The sequence below is a fragment of the Papio anubis genome, chromosome 4, assembly GCF_008728515.1.
Source record: "Papio anubis isolate 15944 chromosome 4, Panubis1.0, whole genome shotgun sequence".
Classification (NCBI taxonomy): domain Eukaryota; kingdom Metazoa; phylum Chordata; class Mammalia; order Primates; family Cercopithecidae; genus Papio; species Papio anubis.
In genome coordinates, this window is record NC_044979.1 from 123642566 (window position 1) to 123665070 (window position 22505).

The following is a 22505-nucleotide window of genomic DNA, read 5'->3' on the forward strand; positions in this document are numbered from 1 at the left end:
TGGCTCAGCAGTTTTGACCATGGCTGCCCGGTGAGTTGACAAGCCAACCTAGGTGAATGCAGTGAAGCTGCAGGATCAAATAAATGCCTCCAACTCTGGAAACTGGCAAACTCTCAGCATGACAAGGTACTTATTACCACAATTTCTTATTTCCTCTTTTTGTAGTATTTTGTGCATTATTGGGAAAAAATGTAGAAATAAGTGTTTATGTAAATAGGAGAATACCCGACTAGAAGTAAGTCTGGAAACTAATACTAATAACAAGTGGTACTGGAAATTACACTTGTATAAGCATTCAATGTGAGCTAGAATGGCGACTGTTCTAAGACACACACACACACGCACATGCACACACACACACGCACGCTACTCCATCTTCATGATACCTACTAGGAGGTAATATTACCTGATGTTATTATCTTTACTTTGCAGATGTGGTAGCTGAGGAGGAGACAGTTTAAGTTTCCCAGAGTTGGCCTATGGTAACTGGGCAGGCAGGATTTGATGGATGGGCTGTTCATCTAACCACATACTGTACTACCCCTAGGGCTCACCGTATACTATTAATAACCTACTAATAGAAGAAAGAAAAAAACACACACACACACATACACACGCACACACATATAAACAAAAATCAAAACAAAATATAGATTCTGAAGACAATATAGTAAGAGAGAAACTTTCCATAAGTCATTTGAGAGAGTTTGATGTACCACATACCAACTGTGAGGTACATAATAACATGGCTTTGTGGTTCACCATGTGGATTCTCAGGGCAGAATACTTGCATTGAAATCTAAATTCCGCCACCTACAAGGTATATGTCATGTTGGTCCTCAACTTCCTTATTTGTGAGATGAGGCCAGTAGTAGAAACCACACAGAACACTTGTGAATTAACATGCTGAGAACAGTGCCAGGCACATAGTAAGCACTGGATAAAAGGTAAATTTTATTATCACTGGCAAAACCAGAGACTTAATTAAAAACTCATCTTGCATAATTAAGATCTCCACAGGCTGAGAGCATTAGAAAAGACTGGAACAGAGAACGTTTTAGGAAGTAAGCCAAAATTATACAAAATTGGGACTTGGGAGAACTACTGTTGTTTAAGTACATTAACATCAGACCAGGGAGAACACTGAGTCACATGCTATGAAAGTTAATGGCAGTTTGGTATTTTTTTAAGTTAGGAGTAAAGCTAACTAAAATCAAATCTGGATGTTTCAATGACTGCTAGCACAGCCTCATGGCAAAAGGCAGGTCTGGAAAGTGAGAGACTGGAAGTAGAAGGCTATTGCTCCAGGGTGACCTCAGTTAGTGAGGCCTGGCTTACAGCTGAGGCAATAGGCGTCACAACGCAGTCCTATGTAGAACTGTGGGGACTTGCATCTGCAGGACATGGTGTCTGCAGGCAGATAGATGAAAGAAGAGCCAAGCATGACTCCAGACATACGGCTCTGGGACTACAGGAGGTCCGTTTCCAGGCGAGAAGCTGAGAAGACACTGCAGCTTAGTAAGGCATGGTGGAGAAGAAAGGGGAAATCCAGAAGTGGGCAGAGGAGGAATTCTGACAGATGACACAGAGGAATCCAGAAAAATTATTTACCCTTGACAGGTCATATGTTTTAAGTACAGTTGTTCTGGAAGAATGTCAATGTCCCTGGCCAGAAGTCATTATGTACTTCTGATTGTTCTTGGAATAAAACCCCCAAACGTTCACAGATCTGAAGAGGTAAGACATGCTCTGTCTCCTCACCCGGCCTCTTTTCCACCTTCCTTTTGCCTACTCATATTCAGGCCATAACGCGTCTTACTTAAAAATAGCAGCCCTAGGCCAGGCGCGGTGGTTCATGCCTGTAATCCCAGAATTTTGGGAAGTCGAGGCAGATGGATCACCTGAGATCAGGAGTTCAAGACCAGCCTGGCCAACATGGTGAAACCCTATCTCTACTAAAAATACAAAAATCAGCCGGGCGTGTTGGCAAGTGTCTGCAGTCCCAGCTACTCAGGAGACTGAAGCAGGATAATCACTTGAACCCAGGAGGCAGAGGTTGTGGTGAGCTGAGATCATGCCACTGCACCCCAGCCTGACAACAGACTAAGACTCCGCCTCAAAAAAAAAAAAAAATGGCCTCTGCTTCTTTTCATCCCCAGACTTTTATCATGTTCTTCCCCTCTCCTTCTCATAGTAAAATTTCCATTCAGATCTTAATTCAGTGATGTGTTTTCAAAGAAATGAACCTTTGACCCTTTTTACATGGTCTCTTAACCCCTCATGGCAGATTCACCTACCTAATCTGTCCTCTGCATTTTTCCTGACATTCTTCCTTTTCCATTGCATTACCATGGAGACATATGCATGTGTGTATGGCTGAGAGCATCCCTAAAGACTGAAAAAGAATACATATTTTCTTCAAAATCAATGACAAGAAATAACAAAATAAACTACTCTTTTAATTGTATGGCGAATAATATTTATAATTTTATTTTGTTTCCTAACCATTTTAGGGGAATAGGTAAAAATGGATAGCAAGTTAATTCTGTATTTAATAAACTCATAAAGCTCAAAGTTAAGCCAGTTTGTTGCCTCACAGCGAGTTTCCTTGGTAACTACGTATCTTCCATTTTCAAATGGACCTCTATTTGAATTTTCTCCAAGATGCAGCCTGCATTCCTCATCAGGATAGGTGTTCATTACAATCACACTGTGTTTGGAACCGAGTGGGGAGGAGAGTGGCATTTTTTCCGGAGTAACAGCTGTGAAGATGAACAGATGCAGTTGATTAGCTGTGTGGTGTTGCTGATTCTAAGTAATTGTTATGAGTATTGAAATGTGGCTGAAATGATACGCTTGGCAATATCAATTTCTGTAGCATCTTATTCCTATTCATCACATTTGTAATTCTTGTGTTTATCCAGTTCATGGGAATTTTCCTTTTATGACTATTTAGATTTCATTAGTCATCTCTTCTGTTAACATACCAAGCCATGGGTATGTTTGTTAGTAAATGATAATGAAGGAGAAATATGAAAGGAAATAGACTTCTCGAACTAAAGAGCCAAAAAAAAAAAAAAAAATGAGATGATGCATTCTTGTCTATATGGAGTCTGGTATTGAAATAATACAGAGCTGTGGAATAAACATGTTAAATTAATAAATATTGAGCCCCCATCACTCATTGAGATTAGGGTTTGTGATCTGGACTGTGCTGCAAATGAGAACAGGTTAAATCCCCATGTAAGCCCAAACTGTTACATGTGTTGTGTGCTGTATTGAAAACACCAACTGTCTGATGTGCTCATCTTTGTCCCATCAAAAATATATGCATCTTGATGTCTATGAGTACATATTGACAGCACATTCTTTGTAAGAATATTGTAATTTTAATCTCAGTAGAAGGGACGACGACTGTCTACTGCCTTTGGAATATATTTATACGACATATCTAATGTTAGGATTTGCCTTCAGACCCATTATAAAACTCAAGGGAGGAGTATAGGGAAATGTATGAACTTGACTTTGTGTAGTTTCTCAACTGCTCTCTTCCCCCATTAAAAACAAACAAACAACAACAAAAACCTACTGGCCTGGCGCAATGGCTCATGCCTGTAATCCCAGCATTTTGGGAGGCAGAGGCATGTGGATCACCTGAGGTCAGGAGTTTGAGACCAGCCTGGTCATCATGCTGAAATCCCATCTCTACTAAAAATACCAAAAATTAGCCGGACTTAGTGGCGGGCGCCTGTAATCCCCAGCTACTCAGGAGGCTGAGACAGGAGAATCTCTTGAACCTGGGAGGCAGAGGTTACAGTGAGCCAAGATCACCCCACTGCACTCCAGGCTGGACAAAAAGAGCAAAACTTCATCAAAAAAAAAAAAAAAGAAAAAGAAAAAAAAGAAAACAACAACAAAGAAAACCCTATTATTAATGATTTCTTAGGTCAGGGTAAAGATAAAATGGGGAGACTTGGTAGGCTTTGGTTTGGTGCAGTTAATGGTGACAGGGTTGGTTGTCAGGTTTATAGTCGCTTTTCTGTCTTTATATGTCTGTCCTCTAGTCTTGCTTCCTATGATATATGCTTTTTGTTGCTGTTTTATAGAATTTTTAAATATATAACACTCAATATTAATAAGAATTATCTCCATGTAAATATTAACTTATAGCTTTGATCAATAAGATATATGAAGGCATAAAATTAACTTAGATTTTGTATATTCACCTATGTAGAATAATTTGAAAATGCACAGAATTGAGTACTTAATAAAAACAAGGAATGTGAAAATTCACTTTTGGCAATGTCAATGTAATGGGAAAAAGTCTGGTTGATTATTTAAAATGGGGAGTTAATTGAAAATCCTACACAGGACAACTTGACACTTGAGTATGAGAAGCTTTTTTCTATTTCATTTCAGTCTGGAATAATTACATTATGCCACAACGTTCACGTGGTACTGAAATAACAGTCACTGTTTATAAGCTCTCAGTGTTGATTTAATGTTAAAAAATATCCCAGACTTACTCTCTGGTACCATAGACAATATTATAGCAATGTGTCATATTTGACTAGACCACACATTAGACTAAAAGGGACCTGTATATATATGTTTTCACCCATGTCTCATAGCCTTAGTTGCTGAAGAACACACTAGAATGTGCCCCTGATTTAGAACAACATGAGAAATCTCATGAGGATATAAGTTAGAGAAGAAATTATTTCAATGAATATGTCAAGAAAAAAACACTTTAAGAAAAACAAGAGCAGTATTTGGGTGGTCTAGTGACAGAAAATTCAGATGCTGCAACAGTAATCTGATGAACTTCTATCAGTTGTAAGACCAATGTTGGGTATTTGTGAGTGATCTCAGTCTAGGTTTATACAGGTGACAGTTAATGAGGGTCTATCTTCAATTAGTTGCTGTCATTGTGTTCAGTTTCAACAGAATGGTATTATCACAATATTCATTATATCCATGTACATAATTAATTTTCAGTTTAAACGAATTGGGAGGAAATCTTAATTTATAAAACACCAGCTGAGTATTCAGGAAGTTTTTTGTTTTAACCATTTAGGCAAACAAGTGTTTAGATCTGGGAAAACTGGGACAACTGAATCATGTCTTAAACACTGAGTGTAGCCTGGACGCAGGGACAAGGTAGATCAGTCTATAGCCATGCTGCCACATAACAAGCAATGCATAGCCTGCTCTTAATTTTTCTTGACAAAGTCCTCCTGTTAGCAGTAATTTCCTCTCTTTTCCACAATTTTCAATTTTTAAAAATGGCAACGTGAAGGTTTGTAATAGCTTATTTAGTAGTAATACTTGATGGAACATGAAATGAAGCTCCTTATAATGTTTGTCTCACTTAGCAAGAAGATTCATACATTTCTATACAGAATATTAACAACTGATTCGAGCCTCCTTCCACCAATTTCTGCAAGGGGTGTTTACTATGTTTCTATAGCTGAAACATTCTGGGTTTGGGGCTAGATTTGGTTCCAATTGTTTCGGATAAAGTATTGTACACCCGTATAGCTGCTACCTCTATGAGTATTGAAGCACACACATAACTTCCTTTTGATACTAGATGGCCTTGGATGTTCCCTGGAGAGCCACATTTCACCTGACCACATGATTCGCAGCCACTCTGGTGGGAAGAACATCGCAGGCATAACTGCCAGGTCATCAAGGGTGCTGCCCAGAGCTCAAGCTGGTTACTAGCTGTGTGACCTACAGTGATTTTCATTCTATTCATGTTTTACCCCTTATGTGTAACATGCACATGGCCATTCTTACCCCATGAGTTAGCTTTAGTAATGGAGGTGATATGTCTACGTACATAAAGCTCAAGAGACACAGCACTTCATAAATGGCAATTACAAATATAATAGAGGATTTTAAAGATCTTGATTATTCAGTAAAAAGATAATCCTATTAATGCAAAATTAAAATGTTTTGTTAAATAATGGAGGGATTGGTCATGAAAAGTTTCTAGGAGATCAGTAATTGATAGAAGAGCTTCCAGGAAATTAAACTGATGACTCCAAACGTATACAATACTTTTAAATAATTCTATCCTTCTTCCTTACATTTGAATGTGGAATTATACTCAGAACTCTGAAATTTGGATATAAATCACACGAGGTGGGAACAATCAGATATATACACACAAGCAAGATTAGAAACAATTTTCCATCTACAACATGAGCACCGCAATCCATCATAGAGTGTTAAAACCATAAGTCTCACCTAATTTTGAGTAAACTGAATGCACACATGCATATTAATAAAATAAATGGTGATGGAAAGCACTTTAGGATAAGTTTCTGAATCTATTTTTCAGTGTTTAGTGCCAACTTGACACCAATAAATAACAACCCTGTAAAATATGGCTGTCTTCAATTTAGTAATCTCATATCCACTTTGAAAATTAATATATTCCTTTATAATACGAACAGGGAACTATCTATGGGTAAAAGCATACAAAAAACTGACAAAATTAGTATTAAATCATATAATTATTATGAATTTAAATTGAACTCTAAATCTTTGAAATCACTTTTTTGTTTAACATAGATTTCCTTATAATGTCATTTTAACAAGTGAATTTAGTTATTGAAAATAAAATGAGAAAAAAGTAATTATGGCAATGTTTAAATTTCAAATGTGCAACAGATAATTAGTAGCTCAGTGTAATTCCATCACATAAGTACTTTGCTTTGTGATTCTAGAGTCAGTAAGGAATTAAATTCTATCCATAATGGATTCACTAGAAGAAAAATAAAGCCTCCGGAAGTCAGTCTTAATGTCTTTTCATTTGGGGTAGTACTACTATCAATGAAATTATTATATCAGCAAGAAAATCTCTCGCTTCAGTAGTTCTAAATATTGCCAGCAGAGCAGGGGCTCTTAAGGAATGTCAAGGTTAATTATTTAGCAGTAATGACCATTGTGGAGGACATTACTACAGCTTCCAGTATAATTTTTAGCAGGGTGGGGAAAAATCTATCTATGTATCTATGTATCTATGTATCTATCTATCTATGTATCTATCTATCTATCTATCTATCTGTCAAATTATTCAGTTCAAATTGTAAAATTATGGCTGTAAAGGCTGTAAAATATTTCACCTTAAGACAGCAAGATATTTATTAACATCTACGATTTTATACATGTGTATCAAAGTACGATTATCTAGTACAGTTATGTACTGTTAGGTGTATACTATATGATATGCTGGTCAATCATTTAGATTTTCTAAATGATTTTGTTTCCTTACTGTTTTCTTCTGGGTATTTAACTCAGTGTTTCTAGAAGTATTTACTATACAAAGAAGAAAACTGTGATGATACACCCTGGCTGCAGAGCACTCTTCCCCTCTCTGTGCCTGAGGTCAGGGAGGAGGCCGTGGGGCATCAGAAGCAGCAAACAGACCCCTGTGCACATAAACAGCTCAAGGCAATTCACTGCAGGGCCGCAAAGGCAGAGGCCACATCCAGAATGCCCATGCCTTGCCCTGCTCTATCAGTTTTTCAGACTGTGTTTTAACTCTTCTCCAGCATAAAGTAAACGAGTCTAAATCCCAGAACGCCTTGTTTTCATAGTCTAAAATTAAGACCATTACAAAAATTTATATTTTAAATTTGAAAATTGATGGTCTGTTTCATGGTTAAATTGTCATGCAATTGGGATATATAGAAACACTTTGTCATAAGAAGTGAAAACATTTAATTTAGAATATACTTAATTTTTAAAACATGTAGCAATTGAACCAGATGGTAATTTACTGATATGAATTATTATATTCAGCTTTTCCTTTGTGGAATCAAACCAATTATCCCTGGTATGACAGAGGGGATAAATCTATGTGGCTGAGGCTTTGATTATGAAGACTCCAACATACCAGAATCAAGGAGGCTTCCATGTTTTATGGATAGAAGAGAGGGTGCCAATATCTGACTCTCTTGAATAATTATTATTGCTGTTATTATTATTAATATATTAATATTTTCATTATGCAGTATTTATATTGCATGGTGATTGATAAATCTTTGTATTCCTATCAACTTCACAGTAATTAACATTCCCGTTTTGCTTTATTAATTTCTTGAAAAATACAGAAGTGAAGTTGTTAGTCATATCTATCAGAAATATAATCGATAGCAATGGTCCCCAACCATTTTGGCACCAGGGACTGGTTTTGTGGAAGACAATTTTTCCACAGACCGGGGGGGCAGGGGAGATGGTTTTGTGATAATTCAAGAGCATTACATTTATTGTGCATTTTATTTCTATTATTATATTGGAATCTATAACAAAATAATTATACAACTCACCATAATGTAGAATCAGTGGGAACCCTGAACTTGTTTTCCTGCAGCTAGACTGTCCCATCTGGGGGTGATGGGAGAAAGTGACAGATCATTAGCCATTAGATTCTCATAAGGAGCGTGCAATGTAGATTCCGCGTATGTGCAGTTCACACTAGGGTTCACGCTCCTTTGAGAATCTAATGCCCCTGCTGATGAAAGGAGGCGGAGCTCAGGCAGTAATGTGAGTGATGGAGGGGGCTGTAAATACAGATGAAGCTTCACTTGCTCACCTGGCTCACCTCTTGCTGTGTAGCCCAGTTCCTAACAGTATCCGTCTGTGGCCTGGGGCATGGGGACCCCTGATCTCCAGGATATCTTCTTATCTTCTCCTATCTTGCTATTATCAAACTGTAAAATATTACCAATCATATTCCATCATTGATTTTTATGTTTGTCATTAAGGTTGAGCAACTTCTCATCTGCTCAGTAGCTGTCTGATTTCTTCTTTCTTGATCAGACTATTGATAGTCTATGCCTACTTTTCTCCCCCCTTAATCTATTTCTTTTACTCTTAAGGACTCGTATTTATTACATTTTCTGAATATGTATCTACTGTCAATTTATTCTTTGTCTACATATTCTGCTTGTCTGTGGCTTGGCTTTTATCTACGTAAGGGGTCTTGGGTAGTGCCAGCATTAATTTTTAATGTAATACTCTAGAACATATCAATTTGTATTTCACTAATTGCTTTTTGTGTCATGTTTAAGAAGTAACTCCCTACTTACATTCATGAAATAGTCTCTTATATTTCCCTCTAAAATATTTATAGTTATTTCTTTTCCCCCTTTATCAATATAACTGTAATGCATTTTACCTTTTTATTAGATAGAAATTTGGTTCCAGTGATGAGGTGAATTCACATAAGATTTGAAGCAGCAGCCGTGTTCCTTGTCCTACTGCTGCTGAAAAGAAACGCAGGACACATATGAACATTTGCAGCGCCTGACTGAACCAGCACGTATTGAGGTGAGAGATGGCTATGACCCAGAGAGCAGAGGTAGCGCTAGATGCCTGTAGATCTGTAGCTACAGGGAGGGCAGTGTTTGTCACCTACTTTCCTGGAGGGTGTCCTCACCCACCACCCTCCAGTGCCCCAGAGGAAGTTAATTTTAGCTAGGTATTCTCTTTCCGGTATGGAGCAGCTTTCTGTTCATCAAATTTGGGAGCCTATAGGTTGCTTTTAAAAGCCAACCTTTTTATGAGCCATAACATTCCTACAAAACATTACTAAGATTGTATTTCTGAGTAATGTGATAATAAGGAAATTATAAGGCTGGCATTTTCTCTTCCTAAGTTGTGTCTTAACTTGACAAATTTTCTTTTTTTTTTTTTTTTTTTTTTAAGATAGAGTCTCACTCTGTTGCCCAGGCTGGCGTGCAGTGGTGCGATCTTGGATCATTGCAACCTCCTCCTACTGGGTTCAAGTGATTCTCTTGCCTCAGCTTCTTGAGTAGCTGGGATGACGGGTACCCATCACCACAAATACAATTTTTGTATTTTTAGTAGAGACTGGGTTTCACTATCTTAACCAGGCTGGTCTTGAACTTCTGACCTCAGGTATTCACCTGCCTTGGTCTCTCAAAGTGCTGGGATTACAGGCGTGAGCCACTGTGCCCGGCCAACTGGACAAACTTTCTAATTGATTGGCTCCTGTGCATTGCTCATCCTTCTCTCTCATTTGTTAGTGGCTAGGAAAAAGAAATGTTTGTTCTCTGAGAAATATGAGTCCTTTTAAAGTCTCAGGCTAACAGAGGCATTTAAAGTGCAACAGCAGTCTCTTCTCACTCTTCCTTGAGCTAAATAATGACCTCTTGAAGTCACTTGCTATATGGGCTTTACACTGACTAAAGCCAAGTAATCATAAAATGCCGTATGCTGGACACCATAACCCATGCCCTATAGTTCAGCAGTGTACAGCCAAACCCTATCCAATGTCATCTCTGCAAACCAGTGAGAATTTCTGTCAATCAACTGTGTCAGCCCACTCCTTGTCCCCTTTTTGCCTACAAGAACCCACTTGTAACAGAGGTCCAAGGGAGCCCTCCCAAGGCAATGTGGAAGTGTGTCCTGAGAAGCTGTCCTCACTTTGGCTCAAGTAAATGCTTTAAAATTATTGTTTGTGCCTCAGCCTCTTCCTTCAGGACAACACTAATTAGGGCCCTCCTGAATCAGCGGGTTGGAGAGGAAAGGGCCTGATCTTTGCCTTCAGGTTGGTTCCCCTTGTCTCAGTGAAGCGGGAGGAATTTGGGGAAAGGCTCTGCTGTCAGTCCTATTTTCTGTTGCTTTGAGAATAGAAACAAGTGCCTTTTCTAATTTTGTAAGACCTCATTTTACGGATTCTTAAAAATGTAGATTTCAGGCCACCCAAGGTGAGCCTCCCTCTCTTCAGGACTCCTTTAGTTCCCGTGTTTGCAAACTGGTACCCCCTTGCTTGAGATAAGCTCACTTGTAGTGTCTTCCTCAATGCAGCAGAGGAGTGTCTGACCCCCATGAGCATTCTGCTTTTCTCAATCCATTTCTCTACAGCTTGAGGCTCTTGGGCAACCCGATCTGTTTTCTGATCATTAAAGTGGCTGTTTTAGGAAAGCTTTGCTGCAGCATGACAAGGGGCAGTTTTCCAGGCTGGAATATCTGTTTTCTTACAGTCCACTGGAGTCCAGTCTCTAAGAAAACAGATTATGATTCCATTCCTCCCTCACTGTCTTCAGAAAGAAAAAAGAAAAAGTTTTATCTGAGGAGGGAGAGCCCAGCCCACCTAGTTTTAGCTAGGTCCATGGCAGCCAAGCTCCAAACTAATTTTCACATGTAGGGAAGTTTACATTTTTCTCCTTAGGGGTGAGTCTATAAAACAAACTGATAGTACACAGATTAACAGAAAATTAGGCCTACAAATTTTATTATGTGCACAGGAGTTATACAAAATATAAAAAATCTCAAAGAAATGACCAGATGGTTGCCCCTTTTACACCATCTTGAGGTTACAGGAAAATTGGGTCCATGCGTCTTGTTCGGATGGCTATCTTGGGTAGTCACCCCACCCGAGGTCTGATGGGCATTATTTTGACTTGAGGAGACGTTGGACTAATTAGATGGACTAATTGTTAGCAGTAACTCCCCCTAAGCAGGAGGATTCCACAATGGGGGCTCTGACCCTGGTTTGTTTCAAGAGTAGCCTCTGGGAGAGAATGAGAGAATGGCCCAGAAAAGGTTATGGGGGAAGGCAAATCATGAGATGGGGCGAAAAGGAGCCTGGCCCCAGTGGCGGACTTGTTATGTAGATGAAACCTTACAAGTAGCAGTCCTCAGAGAGAATATTCAGGAAATCTTTCTTTTAGACATTTAGGGTCCTCAGACTCTCAGTTAACCTTTCCAGGATCCAGACAAGGGGCCGGACCTCAGAGAAAGGCTGGATGCATCAAGGCAGATTCTCCACGGATGTATCAAGGCTTCTCCCCAGCAAGACAGTTTTGCAGGGCCATTTCTGTCTGCAGGTCCACTGAAAAGCCATCCCAAAATATGCCAAAGTATATTTTAGGATGAAAAGTTTTGGTTTCCTTTATTCAGACCCCCACCTTATGTGAACACTGTTCAGACTTGTGCCCCACAAATACTGAACTCCAGACAGAGCTGTTGATCTTGCTCCCAGATCCCAGCAGGCTGTAGCTGCAGTTCTCTTTCTTGCTTTGCATTTCTATTCTATTGATGGGACATAAGAACAATTTCCTATGTGTGAACCCAATTCCATATTTTTAGTTTTCTCTTTTTATGTTTATTCTATCAATTTAGGTGTTTGGAGAAGATAGAATGCGTCAAAGTAGAAACTTATTGAGTTATTTTGCTTTCAAATTGTGGGATATGGCCCTCAGAATAATTTGAAAACATGTCAGAGTAACAAAGTTTTATATACATTGTTCATTTCTTGGAGCATAAAGTGAATGAAATATTTTTCCTTTTTTAGATATTGTCAAACTTAAGAACTTTCTAACTAAACAGCTACATATTTAAAATGATAAGTGAGTAAGAAGCTGAGGGAATATGTTCCCCATGTGGGAAAGAAAGCTTTGGAGGTCTTTGGAAATCAGAGGTGCTTAAGTTGTATTTACAGGTATCATCTTGTAACCAGACCCAGGTTTGGCTGCTCATCACTGAAAGCCAAACACAAGAAGCGAGGGTTGGCCGGAGGAAAAGCAGTTTTAATTCGTGAGCCAGTAAACCGAGAAGATGGCAAACTAGCATCTTAAAGAACCATCTTAAATGTTAAGGTTTTTTAAAGGAAAACTTGGTATGGGAGAGTGGGAGGGGTGTAGGGTGTAGGGTCTGCGTGTCTTGTTTGATGACTATCTTAGATAGTCACCCCTCCCGAGGTCTGATCGGCATTATTTTGACTTGAGCAGATGGTGGTGGACCAATTATTAGCAGTAACTCCCCCTTAGCAGGAGGATTCCACAATGGGGGCTTTGAGCCTGGTTCGTTTCAAGATTAACCTCTGGGATTTCTAGGCAAGATCATAATTAGATAAGCATGTACTGCCAGAGGAGGAGAGTCTCTAGAGAGGGAAGAAATAAAGAGGTGAGAGAGGAGGCAAGGACGAGAAAGAAAGTGTGTGATTTTTAAAACTGAGATCCCCGGTTACAATCTCTGGCTAATGGGACTGTATCTCCCCTTTCATTCTCTTCACTTCTCTTTTTCTCTATTGAACATGCATTGCTTTCATAAGAAAATTATTTATTTTTTATTTGGCTTTAAAAGAAACTTCTAGGAAGTTACTCTACAGGTATTTTTAACTTTTGCTATAAGATTGTCAGAAAAAAAAATAGGCTGAAGATGATAGTGATAAAATAGTTGTCAGCTGAACTGTCATAACTTTCCTGCACTATATTTTTATAATTCCCTCCTCTTGGAAGAAGAAGTGCGCATGTCATAATAAGTTTACATTAGATATTATTTGGGGATTATCAAATCAAGCCAGAGGGAAGACTTATTTTGTTTTGTGTTTTAACGTTAGCAAAAACAGTCTATCTTCCCAAGTCAGGTTGTCTGGTGGTGCTGTGGTGAGCAGCCATCGTCTCTGCACTGCCTCTAACTGGCTTGCGGAGAAGAGAAATGAGTGTGAGGTGACTTGGTGCTTTGGAGACGTTCCCAGCCAGGACAACTCCACAAGGAACAGGCGTGGGATGTGTGTGGACCTGCACCAGGAAGAGGGCAGCTGGCCTGGGACGACTGGCCATTAGAATGAGTGCCATTAGAATTACCTTTTTTTCAAGTTGTCATGAGACTCAACCCTGTTTTTCTGCCTTTTCTCAAGAAAAGAAAGAAGGGAACCTGCAATATTAAGCCGACATCCATGAGGAATTGTCAACCCTCACCCGCCACCAGTTGTGTTCATGGTGAGAGAAACTGTCCAGAGAAAGCCACAGCAGCTCAAATCATCTTGGTTCAAAGTAGTCAATTAAAGTACTATTCACTTTTGTTATAGATTATAGTATGAAAAGTATTTCGTTTGGTACAACACTAACATGTGTTTGCAGGAAGAATTAAAAAAAAAAAATTTGCTAGAAAATTCTTCAAGCTAATCCCAATGGTCTTCTGCAAACCTCCCTTTTATATCAATTTTGCGTAGCTTTTCCAGTTGGCAGATAGATAATGGGATGACTATCCTCATTGATTGCATAACAGAAGCCCACACAGATCCCAGGGAAAGCTCTCCCAGGCTTGGGTGGGCTTTAACATATCATTTGGTATTAGTGATCTTTGAGGGTCTTATCTTCCTGCTAAATAAATCACCCCAGCCCCTTTAAGCCTGGTGTCGTTTGTAATTTTTTAAGTTTCTTTTCTCTTTCTTTCATTTCCAACCAGTCAGCTTCGAATAGGTCAATTTACTCTACAAATCACAGCCCCCAAAGTTACCCAACATAGATGAAATTACAGTAACAATTTTGTTAAATATTCTGGAGGACATTATGTCAAAGTAAACAAGCCAAGCACAGAATGACAAATACTGCATGATCTTACTCACATATAGCAACCAAAAAAGTTCATCTTAAAAGTAGAGACTAGAATGATAGTTACCAGGAGTTGGAGCAGTTGGGGCAGGCTGGGGAGATGTTGGTCAAAAGATTCAAAATTTCAGTTAAATGTGAGGACAAGTTCAAGAGATCTATTGTACAACATGGTGACTACAGTTAATAGTATAAAGTATTCTTAAAAGTTGTTAAGAGTGGACATAAAGTATTTTTACCACACATACAAAAAAAAAAAGATACCTATGTGAGGCAATGCATATGTAAATCAGCCAGATTTAGTCATTCCACAATGTATATACACTTCAAAACATCATGTTGTACATAAGTACATATTATTGTCAAATTTTTAAAAAAACACAAATAATTTTTAAAGCAGGCAAAAATACTCACCTATGTGTAATTTGCTGCTGTAATGCAAAATAAAATTTAAACATGCTTTGGTAAAATATTTTTTAACACACAAGTACGTTGTTACTTTATGCATAATAGCAAATACCAGTCCACATTTGTATAGAGCCAAGTGATATGTAAAACATGCTTTCTCATTTACTGTTGAAAATACAATCTCTACTTACAGAATACTTAGAGGAAGAAAATGCCTCTGATCTTTCAGTGCAAGCTCTCTGTGTTATTTTCTTCTAGAAATATTTATTTGGGCTAACTTAGAAATGTTAAAAATATCTAAAAAGTTTTCTGAATATAAGAAATACTTATTAGTATAGAAAATCTAATTTTGTATTAATTACAGTAATATTATTGTGTTTTGAAAAAACCTAATGCACCTCTATAATTACCTAAATTAAACTTAGGGCATAATTAAGTGCTGGAGAGTTTCATATTTCTTACCTTAAAAGTGAATTTAAATGCTACAGTTAAATATTTTAAAAGACATCCCAGCAAACCTCAATATAAGATTGCAAGTTGGAGATTTCTTTGTTTTCCAGTCTTTACTTCAGGGATTTCATTTTACAATTTCACCTTCTAGAGGTGAGATCCTTACACATTACATAGGCATCTCTGCCAATTTAGATGCTGCATACTCTGCCATCGGACGCTGCACCCATGTGATTTTCAATTTTAATAGGTAATTCAAGGCAGAAAATTACTTTTGAAATTTTTTCAGCAGTTATCATTTCTATTATTTTTGTAATTGTTGTATTACTGTGTGTTCTCTTGTACAATAGGCTACTTACCTGAGACTCAAAGACAAATATGTTTCTCCCCATCCAAATGCATATATTAGATTTGTTATTTTAAAGATACTGAAATGGTTTATTTTTTAAAAAATCTTATTTGTTTGTTTTCTATTCTTTTGTTACTTTCTAGTATTTACTTTGTTACTACTCTATAGTTAGACTATTGTAAATCTTCTCTTAAAAAGCTTATTTTTTAAAGTGTAGAATACTTTTGTTAAAGAAAAATATTTGGTTTATATTTCATTGTTACCAATGTCTTAAAGATTCAACAATTAGACCATTTAACATATTTATGTACTTTTCAGCTTTGCTATTAATGATGAAAAATATGTCAATAAAGATTCATCAGGAATTTACAAACTGAAAATTGTAGTAATAAACAAGGTGGGTTTGAGGGGCAGAAGGAATCCTGTATGATTGGAATTGAATTGAAATTGATTGTATGAAAGAGAGTTTGAGGGTTATAGGAGATGTGGTCAGTGTAGATCTTAGTAAGGGCTTTAATTTTGTTCTGCAAGTGAAGGGGAGTCATTGGAAGGATTTTAAAGGAGTAATGTGATCTGATATTCAAATTCGAAGATCATTGTCAGCTATGTGAAGAAAAGAACAGGGAGAGAGGCTGGTGCAGAAGTAGGGAGCCCAGAAAGGCACTTGCTAGGGAGTTCAGGTGACAAATGGAGATGTTATGGTTTAGACACTAAGAGTTGGAGGAGAAAGGAGTCTAATAGGGAATATATGTTACATAGAGAAATGGAAGAATTTACTGAGGAATACATCTGATTTCTAAAATAAAAATAAAAGTAAAAATCACTCCTAGAATTTTTTTGTCCCAAGAAGAATGAAGAGTATTATCACATATACTCTAGTTGGAGACCCTGTTGGAGAAGTGAGTTTGGGAAAGAGATGCAGAAAAGGAATTTTGCTGTGGATGTAGTAATGTGAAGGTGTTGTTAGATATTAAGTGAGGGATTCAAGCAAGCAGTTGGATATATGAGTCTGGAACCCAGGGATATAGCTGGGCTAGAAAATACATTTGTGAGCAATCGGTGCTTGAGTTGTACTTACAGCCACCATTATGAATGACAACATGTACTATGAGAGAGAATCAGCATGAAGATGGAACAATCCCTGTGTGTTGCTCATTTACATTTTCTTCTAGTGCTTTTCTTATTTTCATTCTCCCTATGTGGTACATGTTTTAGTTGTAGGGAGAAAATATTTAAAGTCAGCTTGTTTTTTTAGCATAAAAACGTGTTTTGCAGGGGTCTGTCCCAAGATGATCAAATAGGAACAGCTCTGGTCTGCAACTCCCAGCGTGATCAATGCAGAAGACGGGTAATTTCTGCATTTCCAACTGAGGTACCTGGTTCATCTCATTGGGACTGGTTGGAAAGTGGGTGCAGCCCATGGAGGGCATGCAGAAGCTGGGCAAGGCATTGCCTCACCTGGGGAAGTACAAGAGGTCAGGGAATTTCCCTTTCTTAGCTAAGGGAAGCCGTAACAGACTGTAACGGGAAAATCAGTACACTGCCACCTAAACACTGCACTTTTCCAAAGGTCTTAGCAAATGGTACACCAGGAGATTATATCCTGTGCCTGGCTCAGCGGGTCCCATGCCCAGAGAGCCTTGCTTATTGCTAGTCCAAGATCAAACTACGAGGTGGTAAGCCTGACTAGGGGAGGGGTGTCAGCCATTGCTGAGGTTTGAGTAGGTAAAACAAAGCGGATGGGAAGCTCGAACTGAGTGGAGCCCACTGTAGCTTAACAAGGTCCATCTACCTCTATAGACTCTATCTCTGCGGGCAGGGCATAGCTGAACAAAAGGCAGCAGAAACTTCTGCAGACTTAAACGTCCCTGTCGGGCAGCTCTGAGGAGAGCAGTGGTTCTCCCAGCGTTATGTTTGAGCTCTGAGAATGAACAGGCTACCCCCTCAAGTGGGTCCCTGACCCCCATGTAGCCTAACTTGGACACACCTCCCCGCAGGGGCCAACTGACACCTCATACAGGCGGGTACTCCTCTGAAACAAAGCTTGCAGAGGAAGGATCAGAGAGCAATATTTTCTGTTCTGCAACATTTGCTGTTCTGCAGCCTCTGCTGCTGATATCCAGGCAAACAGGGTCTGGAGTGGACCTCCAGCAAACTCCAACAGACCTGCAGCTAAGGGACCTGACTGTTAGAAGGAAAACTAACAAACAGAAAGGAATAGTATCAACATCAACAAAAAGGAAATCCACACCAAAACCCCATCTGTAGGTCACCATCGTTAAAGATCCAAGGTAGATAAAACCACAAAGATGAGGAGAAACCAGAGCAGAAAAGCTGAAAATTCTAAAAACCAGAGCACCCCCTTCTCCTGCAAAGGATCACAGCTCCTCACCAGCAATGGAGCAAAGCAGGACGGAGAATGACATTAACGAGTTGACAAAAGTAGGCTTCAGAAAGTTGGTAATAACAAACTTCTCTGAGCTAAAGGAGGATGTTTGAACCCATCACAAGGAAGCTTAACACCTTGAAAAAAGATTAGATGAATGGCTAACTAGAATAAACAGTATAGAGAAGAACTTAAATGACCTGATGGAGCTGAAAACCATGGCATGAGAACTACATGACGCATGCACAAACTTCAGTAGCTGATTCAATCAAGTGGAAGGAAGGGTATCAGTGACTGAAGATCAAATTAATGAAATGAAGTGAGAAGAGAAGTTTAGAGAAAAAAAGAGTAAAAAGAAATGAACAAAGCCTCCAAGAAATATGGGACTATGTGAAAAGACCAAATCTATGTTTGATTGGTGTACCTGAAAGTGATGGGGAGAATGGAACCAAGTTGGAAAACACTCTGTAGGACATTATCCAGCAGAACTTTGCCCACCTAGCAAGGCAGGCCAACATTCAAATTTAGGAAATACAGAGAACACCACAAAGATACTCCTTGAGAAGAGCAACCCCATGACACATAACAGTCAGATTCGCCAAGGTTGAAATGAAGGAAAAAATGCTAAAGGCAGCCAGAAAGAAAGGTCGAGTTACCTACAAAGGGAAACCCATCAGACTAACAGTGGATCTCTCGGCAGAAACCTTACAAGCCAGAAGAGAGTGGGGGCCAATATTCAACATTCTTAAAGAAAAGAATTTTCAACCCAGAATTTCATATCCAGCCAAACTAAGCTTCATAAGTGAAGGAGAAATAAAATCCTTTACAGACAAACAAAGGCTGACAGATTTTGTCACCACCAGGCCTGCCTTATGAGAGCTCCTGAAGGAAGCACTAAACGTGGAAAGGAACAACCAGTACTAGCCACTGCAAAAACATGCCAAATTGTAAAGACCATCAATGCTAGGAAGAAACTGCATCAACTAATGGGCAAAATAACTGGGTAACACCATAATGACAGGGTCAAATTCACAAATAACCATATTAACCTTAAATGTAAATGGGCTAAATACCCCAATTAAAAGACACAGACTGGCAAATTCTATAGAGTCAAGATCCATCAGTCTGCTGTATTCAGAAGACCCATCTCATATGCAGAAACACACACGGACTCAAAATAAAGGGATGGAGAAAGATCTACTAAGCAAATGGAAAGCAAAAAAAAAAAAAAAAAAAATGCAGGGTTGCAATCCTAGTCTAAAACAGACTTTAAACCAACAAAGATCAAAAGAGATAAAGAAGGCCATTATATAATGGCAAAGGGATCAGTTCAACAAGAAGCGCTAACTATCCTAAATATATATGCACCCAATACAGGAGCACCCAGAATTCATAAAGCAAGTCCTGAGAGACCTAAAAAGAGACTTGGACTCCCACCCAATAATAATGGGAGATTTTAACACCTCACTGTCAATATTAGACAGATCAATGAGACAGAAAGTTAACAAGGATATCCAGGACTTTAACTCAGCTCTGCACCAAGCAGACCTAATAGACATCTACAGAACTCTCCACCACAAATCAACAGAGCATACATACTTCTCAGCACCACATCGCACTTATTCCAAAATTGACCACATGGTTGGAAGTAAAGCACTCTTCAGCAAACGTAAAAGAACAGAAATGATAACAAACTGCCTCTCAGACCACAGGGCAATCAAATTAGAACTCAGGATTAAGAAACCCACTCAAATTGCACAACTACATGGAAACTGAACTGGGTACATAATGAAATGAAGGCAGAAATAAAGATGTTCTTTGAAAGCAATGAGAACAAAGACACAACATACCAGAATCTCTGGGACACTTTTAAAGCAGTGTGTAGAGGGAAATTTATAGCACTAAATGCCCACAAGAGAAAGAGGAAAGATCTAAATTCGACACCCTAACATCACAATTAAAGGAACTACAGAAGCAAGAACAAACAAATTCAAAAGCTAGCAGAAGGCAAGAAATAACTAAGGTCAGAGCAGAACTGAAGGAGACAGAGACACAAAAAACCCTTCAAAAAAAAAAAAAAAATCAATGAATCCAGGAGCTGGTTTTTTGAAAAGATCAACAAAACTGATAGACCGCTAGCAAGACTCATAAAGAGATAAAGAGAGAAGAATCAAGTAGACACAATAAAAAATGATACAGGGGATATCATCACCAATCCCACAGAAATACAAACTACCATCAGAGAATACTATAAACATCTCTAAGCAAATAAAATAGAAAATCTAGAAGAAATGGATGAATTCCTGGACACATACACCCTCCCAAGACTAAACCAGGAAGAAGTTGAATCACTGAATAGACCAATAACTGCCTCTGAAATTGAGGCAATAATTAATAACCTATCAACAAAAAAAGTCCAGGACCAGATGGATTCACAGCCGAATTCTACCAGAGGTACAAATAGGAGTTGGTACCATTCCTTCTGAAACTATTCCAATCAATAGAAAAAGAGGGAATCCTCCCTAACTCATTTTATGAGGCCAACATCATCCTGATACCAAAACCTGACAGAGACACAACAAAAAAAGAGAATTTTAGACGAATACTCCCAAGGAACGCTGATGTGAAAATCCTCAATAAAATACTGGCAAACTGAATCCAGCAGCACATCAAAAAGCTTATCCACCATGATCAAGTTGGCTTCATCCCTGGGATGCAAGGTTGGTTCAACATATGCAAATCAATAAACATAATCCATCACATAAACAGAACCAAAGACAAAAACCACATGATTATCTCAATAGATGCAGAAAAGGCCTTTGACAAAATTCAACAGCCCTTCATGCTAAAAACTCTCAATACACTAGGTACTGATGGAACGTACCTCAAAATAAGAGGAGCTATTGATGACAAACCCACAACTAGTATCATACTGAATGGGCAAAATTTTGAAGCATTCCTTTTGAAAACTGGCACAAGACAGGGATGCCCTCTCTCATCACTCCTATTCAACATAGTGTTGGAAGTTCTGGCCAGGGCAATCAGGCAAAAGAAAGAAATAAATGGTATTCAATTAGGCAAACAGGAAGTCAAATTGTCCCTGTCTGCAACTGACATGATTGTATATTTAGAAAAACCCACATTGTCTCAGTCCAAAATCTCCTTAAGCTGATAAGCAAGTTCAGCAAAGTCTCAGGATACAAAATCAATGCGCGAAAATCACAAGCATTCTTATACACCAGTAACAGACAAACAGCCAAATCATGAGTGAACTCCCATTCACAATTGCTGCAAAGGGAATAAAATACCTAGGAATCCAACTTACAAGGGATGTGAAGGACCTCTTCAAGAACTACAAACCGCTGCTCAAAGAATAAAAGAGGACACAAACAAATGAAAGAACATTCCATGTTCATGGATAGGAAGAATGAATATCATGAAAATGGCCATATTGCCCAAGGTATTTTATCAGTTCGATGCCATCACCATCAAGCTACCAATGACTTTCTTCACAGAATTGGAAAAAATTACTTTAAAGTTCATATGGAACCAAAAAAGAGCCCACATTGCCAAGACAATCCTAAGCAAAAATAACAAAGCTGGAGGCATCATGCTACCTGACTTCAAACTATACTAAAAGGCTACAGTAACCAAAACAGCATGGTACTGGTGTCAAAACAGAGAGATAGACCAATGGAACAGAACAGAGGCCTCAGAAATAGCACCACACATCTGCAACCATCTGATCTTTTACAAACCTGACAAAAACAAGAAATGGGGAAAGGATTCCCTATTTAATAAATCGTGCTGGGAAAACTGACTAGCCATACATAGAAAGCTGAAACTGGATCCCTTCCTTATACTTTATACAAAAATTAATTCAAAATGGGTTAAAGACTTAAATGTTATACCTAAAACCATAAAAACCCCATAGGAAAACTTAGGCAATACCATTCAGGACATAGGCATGGGCAAGGACTTCATGACTAAAACACCAAAAGCAATGGCAACAAAAGCCAAAATAGACAGATGGGATCTAATTAAACTAAAGAGCTTCTGCACAGCAAAAGAAACTACCATCAGAGTGAACAGGCAACCTACAGAATGGGAGAAAATTTTTGCAATCTACCTATCTGACAAAGGGCTAATATCCAGAATCTACAAGGAACTTAAACAAATGTACAAGAATAAATCAAACAACCCCATCAAAAAGTGCGCAAAGATATGAACAGACACTTCTCAAAAGAAGACATTTATGCAGCCAACAGACACATAAAAAATGCTCATCATCACTGGCCATCAGAGAAATGCAAATCAAAACCACAATGAGATACCATCTCACACCAGTTAGAATGACGATCATTAAAGTCAGGACACAGGTGCTGGAGAGGATGTGGAGAAATAGGAACACTTACACTGTTGGTAGGAGTGTAAACTAGTTCAGCCATGTGGAAGACAATGTGGTGATTCCTCAAGGATCTAGAAGTAGAAATACCATTTGACCCAGCAATCCCATTACTGGGTATCTAGCCAA

At 38.6% G+C, this 22505-nt stretch overlaps 1 long non-coding RNA gene across 1 annotated transcript in view; it reads right to left on the minus strand.

The window, feature by feature from the left end:
* Positions 1-2078: 2078 nt before the first annotated feature.
* Positions 2079-22505, minus strand: part of LOC103882826 — a 36438-nt gene continuing 16011 nt past the window's right edge. Inside the window, exons 5-7 of the long non-coding RNA XR_002520930.2 lie at positions 9194-9278; positions 8609-8726; positions 2079-2762 (exon numbers count right to left, since the gene is read on the minus strand). This is a non-coding gene — a long non-coding RNA (uncharacterized LOC103882826). The remainder of the gene's footprint in view (positions 2763-8608; positions 8727-9193; positions 9279-22505) is intronic.